The following is a 9,182-nucleotide window of genomic DNA, read 5'->3' on the forward strand; positions in this document are numbered from 1 at the left end:
CACCCACCACACGCTCCACCGCCGCTGCCCGTCGGCAGCTGTTGCCGGCCGCCGTTGCCGCCACACCACCGTCGAAAGCCAGGGCCATCTCCCGCTCCGCCGCCGCAGCCCAAAGACGGGAGGTGGCCATCGTGGCCGCCACCCCACTGCCGGCCACCGTGGCCATCACCCGCTCCGCCACCGCGGCCTGAAGGTGGGAGGTGGTGGTCGTGGCCGCCACCCCATCGTCGGCCGCCAGCCACCGTCGACCGCCGAGGTCATCACCCGCTCCGCCGTCGTCGCCGCCTGAAGGCGGGAGGTGGAGGTGGATGCCCGCACGTGCGCCAGCGACCTTGCGCGCTACACCGAGTTCCTGCGGGAGGAGAAGGAGCGCCTCGTCGAGCACGCAAAGAGCCTTACCACCGCCGTGGCCGCGGCACATGCCGCCTCAGAGGCGAGGAATTAGGATATCTACGAGGAGAACCACCGCTTCGAGAGGGGTCATCTGGAGCAGCAGAGGGCGTTCGAGGTGAGCGTCGCTGAAGCTGCAGCAGCGGCAGGTACCGTATTGCAGTTGTCCAGCTCGTCGGTAGGCTCCTCCTCCTCTACCTCTTACTGAGCACGCTCAACAGAGGAGAGGCAGCCGGAAGTAGAACAAAGCCCCTCCGTAGTAGTAGTAGTAGTAGTAGTAGTAGTAGTATTTAGGGGCTATTTTGTTCAGTTCATCTGACTATAGATGTGGTGGAACTTTACAACGTACTTAAAATTAGCTAGTATATATAGTTGAACTAGCTATTTCAGTACGTGGTTGGCAACAATTGGGGAAAAGTTTGGTCGGTTCAGCTGTCGAGTTGAACTGTTTGTATAAATTAAGAATGACTGCTTAATCTATGAATGAAATCTATGCTTAATTACTGAATTTTAGTTGCAAAAATTAGATACTGCTAGTGATTTTTAGCTTCATATTTTGACAAATCACAGTGTTACAAGGTTGACAAATGGCAATGTTACTAGATCAAAAAATGTCAATCTTTCCAGTTTGACAAATGGCAACATACCCAATATGACAGATGCAAATCGCACCAAATTGTTTGTAAGTGGTTGCGCACGGGTAATCCAAAAGAACCGTTTGCGTTGAAGAGATGAACAAATCCTGCTCTCACTTTGCATCATGTCGTCCCGGGGTCGACAGGCGGGGCGCGGGAGGACGGCGGCTGGCGGCACTGACAGGTAGCGTTCGACGGCGGCGTCCCATACCGTTGAAGGGGGTGCGCACACGGAGAGGAAGGCGGGCGGCCATGGAAGTCAAAGGGCTCGCTTCCCACTGAGCCTACGCAGCGTACAACTCGCACGCTTCCCGGTGAGCCTGCACATTCGAGGACAGCTTGCACGCCTGTCGGTCAGCCTACGCACCGGACTGCGCTCGCACGCCTCCCGTTCAGCCAAGGCCAAGCAGTTGTCCGCATGACACCTCCTACAGCAATTAAAACCAAGACACGTGGTGTCACATGAATGGTTAACAGAACGCACACGGTTTGAATTATACAAACGTTTGAGATATTAAATTGGCTGCTATTTTTTCAAAATGCCTTTGTTGGCTGTCATTATTCGAGTACGCTGTAACAGCCTGATTTTTGGCCCTTTCTTTTTCTTTTGTTTTTCTGAGGTTTTTGCTTGAGTTTTCTTTTTCCGTGGCTTTGTGGTCTGGAAACTGAAGAAGATGAACTCTTCTTTGCTTCCAGAGTGGCTTGTCATACCCAAATCCTTCCCTATACCCTGTCATTTTCATCCTAGCCCAAATCCCAATATTCTTTTTATTGGGAATATTCCTTTTCTATTAAAGGAATAACTCAAATTGCCCTAGGTTGTGAAGCAACCTCTATTTCCATCACTCCTAAAATTCCCAAATAATTCTCATAAATTTTTTGGGTCATATCTTTCTCAAATATGGCAAAATATTTCATTTGTCATGTTTATCATCATGCTCAAATAATTCATTTCCTATTCTGCCCTAAATGGCACATTGTGAAGCAAGTGCTATTTTCCTTTTCCCAATTAACCTCAAACTCCTTGGACACCTTTTCCTGTCCATATCATTGCCACATGCCAAAATGCAACCTCATTTGCCTAGTAATTATTTAATTATGATTTTCCAAAGTTTCTATCCAGAAAGAAGCTTCGTGAAGGAGGTGAAAGCTAGGCATATCCAAATGAGTTTCCATTTCGCATGATCCCTCATATAATTATATCATAGCCCTCCACCAAAGTAGAGCTCATGTCATGCCTCCATGTGAGCTCATCTTCAATTCTTTGATTCTGTCCAAAATTTCAGTTTGTGAAGCAAGTATACTTTATCTTGCTCCATTATGGCTGCCAATTTTTCTAGGCCTTCTATTATCTATATAACCTACCTCCACCCATTTTGGGCATGTTTCATCAAGCCATTTTTCCTATAGAATTTTTCCAAGTTTCTGGACAGAAATGATGTTTGTAAAGCAAGTACCATTTTGGATTTTCCATTTGGTATGAGCTTTTTACATCATCTTTATATGTCCATATCATGAGGATTTGCCAAGTTGCATCCCATTCCATAACTCCATGTGAGTGCATCATCCTAATCTAGTCTCTGGACCAGTTTATGTGGTTGTGAAGCAACTACATTAAATCTTGATCCTAATCCTCAACAAGTTACCAGGGTGAAAGTCCTTCTTACCATAAACCTACCAGACAACTCCATTTCTCCCAATCAAGTTTCTGTGGATCACCAGTGCTCGTCCATGTTTACTGCAGTAAACTTCAGAGCTTGATTACCATTTAACCAGAGCGATTTTAACCAAACTATCACCGCAGTAGGAACCTCCCCTGGATGAACATGCCACTAGACAACACGCTCCAGCTCATCTCCCCCGCTACATGCTAGTGCACGTGGTGACCGCCTTAATGGCAAGCCTGTGCGCGCGCTCTGCTGCCGTTGGCCGCGCCCAGGATGGATTCTTGCTCGGGCCCCTCTCCCCCTCGTCGTCTTACCGTGCATGAGCATGTCCATTGTCTTCCTCTTGTCCTCGCCGATCACCTGGACCCCTCTCCCCCTCCGTCTGTTTCCTCACCGACGCAAGCCGCCGCGTGCACACGGGCGCATAGTGGCGTTTTCGCTCGGTTCTTCGCCGTCTTCTTCCTCCCTGCGCCACCTTGGCCTCCTCTGCCCCGTGAGAGCCTCCACTGCTCCTCCTACGTTGTCTACCTCCGAGCTCGCGAGCGAGGGCACGCGTCCGCGGCGGCGCCAGCGCGACACCTTATCCCGCGGCTATATAAGCCAACCCGGAGCTCCCTTGAACGCACCAGCAGCCTCACTCCTCTCCCCTAGTTCCCCCGAGCCCCTTCCCCGAGCACCAGAACCCCTCCTCGACCTCCATTGCCACCATGGCCGCCGTTCGGCTCCGCTCAAATTCGAGTTGGGCAGTGCCCCTCCCCTTCTCTTTCCACCCCCAGTAGACTCCTCCTCCACCTAGACTTCGCCCCCGTGCTCTCCCTCCCCTCCGGTGGCCTTCTACTATGAGCTCGCCGCCGATCGAAGATCGCCGTCCGCCGCGGCTGGCCTCCTGCTCAGCCAAGCCCTTCCCCGCGGCTGCATCTTGCCTGGATGGATCCGTCTCGTCGCGCTAATCATGCCGGTAGGTCGCACGCCGCGAGAGGTGGCCGGAGTCGCCGGGAATCCGCGTCGGGCCGCCGGTCTCGTCTTTGCATCGCGGGCGAGCGGGAGGAGGAAGAAGGAGCCAGGCCAGGCGGGCCCCATCTCCACGCAGCCCCACCTGTCGGCGGGCAGGCGTTGACCCCGACTGCCTAGCTGGATAAGTGACGGGCCCCACAGCCCGTGGGACCCGCACGTCCGCGACCACGCGCCAGGTCCCGCCTCTGCCTAGTCAGATAAGTGGAGACGTATTAAGTAGAATACGTTTTCTATTTCTGAAAGTGTATTTCCTGTCTTCTTCAGCCCCGAATGTGTTTTCAGTTCAGTGAAAGCGTATTTCGCTGATTGCGCTTTCTGTTTTTCTGTCCAGGCCCAGATTGTGAAGTTTTTCTTTACAAAGAGGTCCCTGACAGAAAAACTATCATATCTTTTCACTCCCAACTCCAAATGAGGTGAATCCAAAGCCCACTTCTTCGTCTCGTCGAGCCCGTTCTGTTGGTTTCATTTTCACTATGGTTTGACACTGTGAAAATGACCTTTTTGCCCTTGCACGTAAACAGCCCCTCCGAGAGAGAACTGTTTCCGGCAAATCTTTTCGCGGCTTCACCGCACTTCTCCCCGATGCCTTCTTCATCCCCAGGCAAGCCACATTACCCACTTGCATGATAGTCATGCAGTAGCCATGTTTTTCAAATTGAATATTTATTAAATGATTGCTTGTTTAAAATATGGTTATCGTTGTTTCGGTAATGCTTCTGGATTAGTGCTTGCTTGCTATGTTGTTATGCACCTGGTTATCATGCCCTGCTAGTTACTAATATTACTTTCATATTACCATGCTTGATAGTAGTACATGTTGGGTTGGTCATGTTCTTTGGTGCATGACTAACGTCGGTTACCGAGTACTGTTAATATGTGTTGTTTCCTTCCTGTTAGTTGGTTAAGTGTTACTCGGTAATGTTATTAAGGCGTTCTTGCATGGTATTTATGGTTGATGCTAGTGGTCATGTTATACCATGAGTAGTGTTGCACTTGTAATATTTATGCTCGTCATTATGCCACGTTCAGTTTGAGATTATTTCATAGTTGATATGATGGATAGTTATGTTGCATCCCGTGCTTATGTTGATATCATGCTCATGCTTTGTATATGCATCATGTTATTTTATCATGGCTCAGCATATTGCATTCAAGTTTAACCGGATTTAATTGAACTTGAACAACTGTTGGCTGAGTCATGGTGCCACCATATCGAAACTGACCAGTGCAACCACGCTTACCTTTATGGGAAGGTCCTAACTGGGTTTCGTGCCTCTCGCCGGTGCCTCCAATGAGGGAAGGTTATGGGCGCGCGCTACCCTGATTAGGTAGGCGGACATAACCTTGTGTGCCCGTTGTTGTTATTTTGGATCCGGTCCCCATGAGGGACGTTTTGGCCACGACGGTGGTCGTTCTGTCTTTGGTAGACACGGGGCCACCCAGGACTAGCCCAGTGGGGAGTGAGTCGGAGTGGCCGAGAGAGTGTCATGGCAGTAGATCGGTTTTGTCGGAATGCCGTTGGTCCACCCGAATGGGAATGCGAGGCCATGGGTTCCGTAGTGTGGGTACAGTGTACTAACCTCTGCAGAGTGTATATTAAATCTATCGATAGCCGCGCCCGCGGATAAGGGCCCAATTCGTGTCGGTCACATCTTGAGTCAACAGTATTAATAATAACTTGATTAATGACAACCCCGGTTTGATGATGAGATAAGTTGGTTGTGCTCGCCGGAAAGATCACCGTTTGAGACCAAGTGTTGGTCATGGTTGTGATCGCCGGAATGAGCACCGTGGTATCGAGAATACCGAGTTGTTGGATATTCATGATGTTGTGCGAGAATCATGGGTAAAGATCAAGCTCCTTGTGGTCATTTAATGATTACTACGGTATTGTTTATACCAAGCTTGATTTGATCCTGAGATGATCGTGCGATGTCCGAGGTTGGTAAGTGATGCATGTGATGTTTAAGTAGTAACCCGAGCAGAATAAATAGTGCATATAGTGTCTTCATGTTGCATGCTAGTATCGTCGAATTCATATGTTCATGTTATGCTCATGTTATTCTAGCTGTATCATGTTCATGTTGCTCATGTCATGTTGTTATGAGGATCTCATGTTACTTCCTGCTTAACCTGTAAATGCCATGTTGATGTTTGTCTTGAATGCTTCTGGTTATTGTGAGCTTGCAAGTACATTCAATGTACTGACCTGGCGTGTCATGCCAGTTTGCAGGTCGTGACTGGATTGCTTGCTTGTTTGGTGTTGTTCCTGTGTTCGCGAGCTAGGATAAACGTTCCAGCCAGAGTCCCTGCGGAGTGGAGTTCACCACCGTTGTCGTTGTTCCGCTGCTAGAAGTTTTTCCGCTGCTTCGAGTTGTTCTTCTGCTTGCATAGAGCAACTGAGGATGACGTAGTGTCGCCGTGCCGATGTTATTCATTGTAATATCGGAGACCTTGTATTCATATTCGTGTAATAACAGTAAGCTTGTTTGTTCTATGCTAAGCAGTGCCATATTCCAGAAGACTTCTCCTCGATCTCTGGGCTGGAATACGAGGCGTTCCGGTTTTCTCTGAGCCGGGGTGCCACAGGCTTGGTATCAGAGCAGGTCTGGCTGTAGGATGTCCTAGCCCGCGCGAACGTTAGAAAGCGGTAATATAGACCCCAGTTGGTTTGTTGCACTTGATTGTTGCATTTGTTTGTCGCATAGCATGCATATAGATTGTTATTTTATCACTAACGGTTAATCTTGTGAGTGTAGGTGGCATCGTTTTCGGTCCACCGCCTGCACCATCCTTCTTAGCATGCCTGCTCCTCGGTGTGATGCGACCACATCATCATCCATGCCCTCTATCTCGTCCCCTTGGCAACCCTTGCTGATCTTTGTTATCAGAAAAGGGCAATGCAAATAAACCCAGTCTTCCACTGTTATCTTGCCATGTCATTTCATTCTTTGGACGGGTACGATTCCCTTCGTACGCTTGATGATGAGGTGGTCGTGACTTTTGGTGTCTCGCTACTTGATCGTCAAGTCTGTTCTCACCTGTGCATCCATCCAGATCCAGCCACTGTTCAGCTAGTGCTTGGTGTAGCTTCGGTTACGCCAACTCTTTCCACACATGGATATAATTTTCGTGCACACCGCCACATCATATTAGACAGTAATACCAAAGTTTCCGCGCAATTTGTGTGCTTAGGTGTGCATGCATATTATGGTGTGAGTAGCAGTAATATGTGATGATTGTTTGATTAATTATATTAGTAGTATGCTTGTGTGCTTATGTTTTAGTCGTTTCTTTTCTTTCTTTCTTTGGGCCTTCGGTGTTACAAATTTTCCCCCTATTAAAGTTGCTCGTCAGCCGACACCGGACTCGAAGAGTCGGCAAGAAATGCATATATTTGGAAACTCAGCTAAACAGAATGGAATTGTCAGCAGACTGTAGTGAAATTGGAAATAGCTCGTCTAAATACAAAAGAAATCCTGGATGGAATGTCAGTATAAAGTTTGCATTAACATGCACTCCTCACATCAGTATGGAATTCTCAGCCGACTGCATTTAGATTGGGGGATATTTGATCATGTTACTGAGTGTCAAGTCTCTCTCAGTGTGCACTCCTCATAGCAGAAATGATCAAATCAGCAAGAAGATAAATTTGTGTGCAAGGTTGACATCATATTATCAAAGGTATGGCTCAGAAACAAGTTTAATTTTTTGATGAGGATGATTTTGGAACCCGATGTACCTGGAAGCAAGCAAAAATATGGCATGTACTCAAAAAGGAGGATTGTCCTGTAAAACCCCGTTTCATACAAGAGATCAATAACAAAAATTTTAAGATGGTTATATATGTGGAAATCGGTCTGCATATCACAATAAGAAGCTTCTGGTGTAAGAAACCCAATCTTCCCTCGCAAGATACCCGAGAAGCTTCCAAGGCAAGATTCATCTATCTTCCTCAGTATGATATATGGATGATTTCCCGTACAAGGTACTCTGCCTTCTTCAGTAAGCAACCGCAAAAGCTTCCGGCATAAGGTACTGAGTCTTTCCCCAGCAAAGTCTTTAAGGGGGTAAGCTTCTGAAGCACGATACCCAGTCTTCTTCAGCAAGCTGTTCGATGAAAGTTTCGAGCACAAGCCAGCCAATCTTTCTTAGTAAGACATTGGTACAAGGTAGTACGCTGTGAATTGATAGCATATGGCAGTGAATCCCAAGAATCAGATCCGCAACATTTTGGTCAGAAGCAAGAATCAGTCAGAATACATGTCTGTCTCAGGGAATCAGATTCTCATATATATGCGGTGAGCATACCACCAAGATCTTACAAGTCACTCGGATGAGGATCTGACAACCACGTGAGGATGGTTAAGAGAAGAAAGCCAGTATACACCTCGGTGTGACAAAGGGATTATGAGGATTGACGACATCACTGAGCTCAATACAAGTACCTGAGAACCTGGAAAATGATCCTGATGAGCCCTTGTCCCCTTTTTCTCCAATGACGGCACCACGCCCGTGATCTAAGCTGATTTTTAGCTATCCGGGGTGGATGCCGGTTTTTATTTCTCTCTTCAACGACTGTCATGAGTTCTGAGCTGCTTTTCGGCCGTCTTGAGCCGTGGTTGAGTTATTTCAGTAATGCCCTAGATCTGAGTTGTAAAGACCATTCTGGTGGCTACTGATTTATTTGCCGATTTCTTGCAAAGGTTCGGATGATCATTTTCCTGCGGTCAGAACTTGAGGATGTTGAACCTGCCATTTAATGGGGTACCCTGTCCGAAAAATGAGGATAAGCTACGATTGCCGAAAAATTGCACCAACAGTACCTTTGGTGATACAAAGAAGCAATATGAACCAGCTCTTTCAGCCAAGGATCCAGACCAAGAAAACAATAATGAAGGAGCAAGACCAATGATGCAGGCGAAAATCAAATATTTGGTACGGATCCGATACAAAAGACAGTGGAACCAGTTAAGATGATTCAGAAACTTCCGCGATAAGCTAGAAGCTGTCGGGAAAGCGGTTATGACCCAACTCACTGTTTGGAACCCGAAGGACCTGCATCTAGTGAAGAAACCCAATGCAAGGAGTTAGAGCTTGGGTGTCCACTAGAGAAATCTGATCACCACTTCATGAAAGATTGTCAGTGCCGGATGACACACCCAGCGGAAATCACTCTTGGATTTGTGAGACCGACATATATTTCGGTCGTGAGAATCAATCACAGTCAGCTAAGTCAGTAGATCTAAAAAGAAATTGGAGCATGTATAAGCATGAACAAGCAAGGTAAGATCTGTCAGAATATGGATATATTGAAGCAAACCACCCCAGGGCCAGTCAGATAAAAATTTAGTGGGAACAAAAATAAGAAAAAGGATACCCGAGTTGGAAACGGTTTCCTTAAGTCAGTATCTTCATACTTGGTCCCTGAGCAACCAAATCTCGAGGACGAGATTTCTTTAAGGGGGTAAGGTTT

The 9,182-nt window shown here is 47.4% G+C and overlaps 1 long non-coding RNA gene across 1 annotated transcript; it reads left to right on the top strand.

Moving 5' to 3' along the window:
- The first annotated feature begins 3,211 nt into the window (after positions 1-3,211).
- On the top strand, positions 3,212-6,330 carry LOC141040662 (uncharacterized). Its single transcript, XR_012201481.1, has 3 exons — positions 3,212-4,119; positions 4,228-4,307; positions 5,933-6,330. It is a non-coding gene; the product is annotated as an uncharacterized lncRNA (long non-coding RNA).
- Positions 6,331-9,182: the final 2,852 nt, after the last annotated feature.

The sequence above is a fragment of the Aegilops tauschii genome, chromosome 1 (assembly GCF_002575655.3).
Source record: "Aegilops tauschii subsp. strangulata cultivar AL8/78 chromosome 1, Aet v6.0, whole genome shotgun sequence".
Lineage (NCBI taxonomy): Eukaryota > Viridiplantae > Streptophyta > Magnoliopsida > Poales > Poaceae > Aegilops > Aegilops tauschii.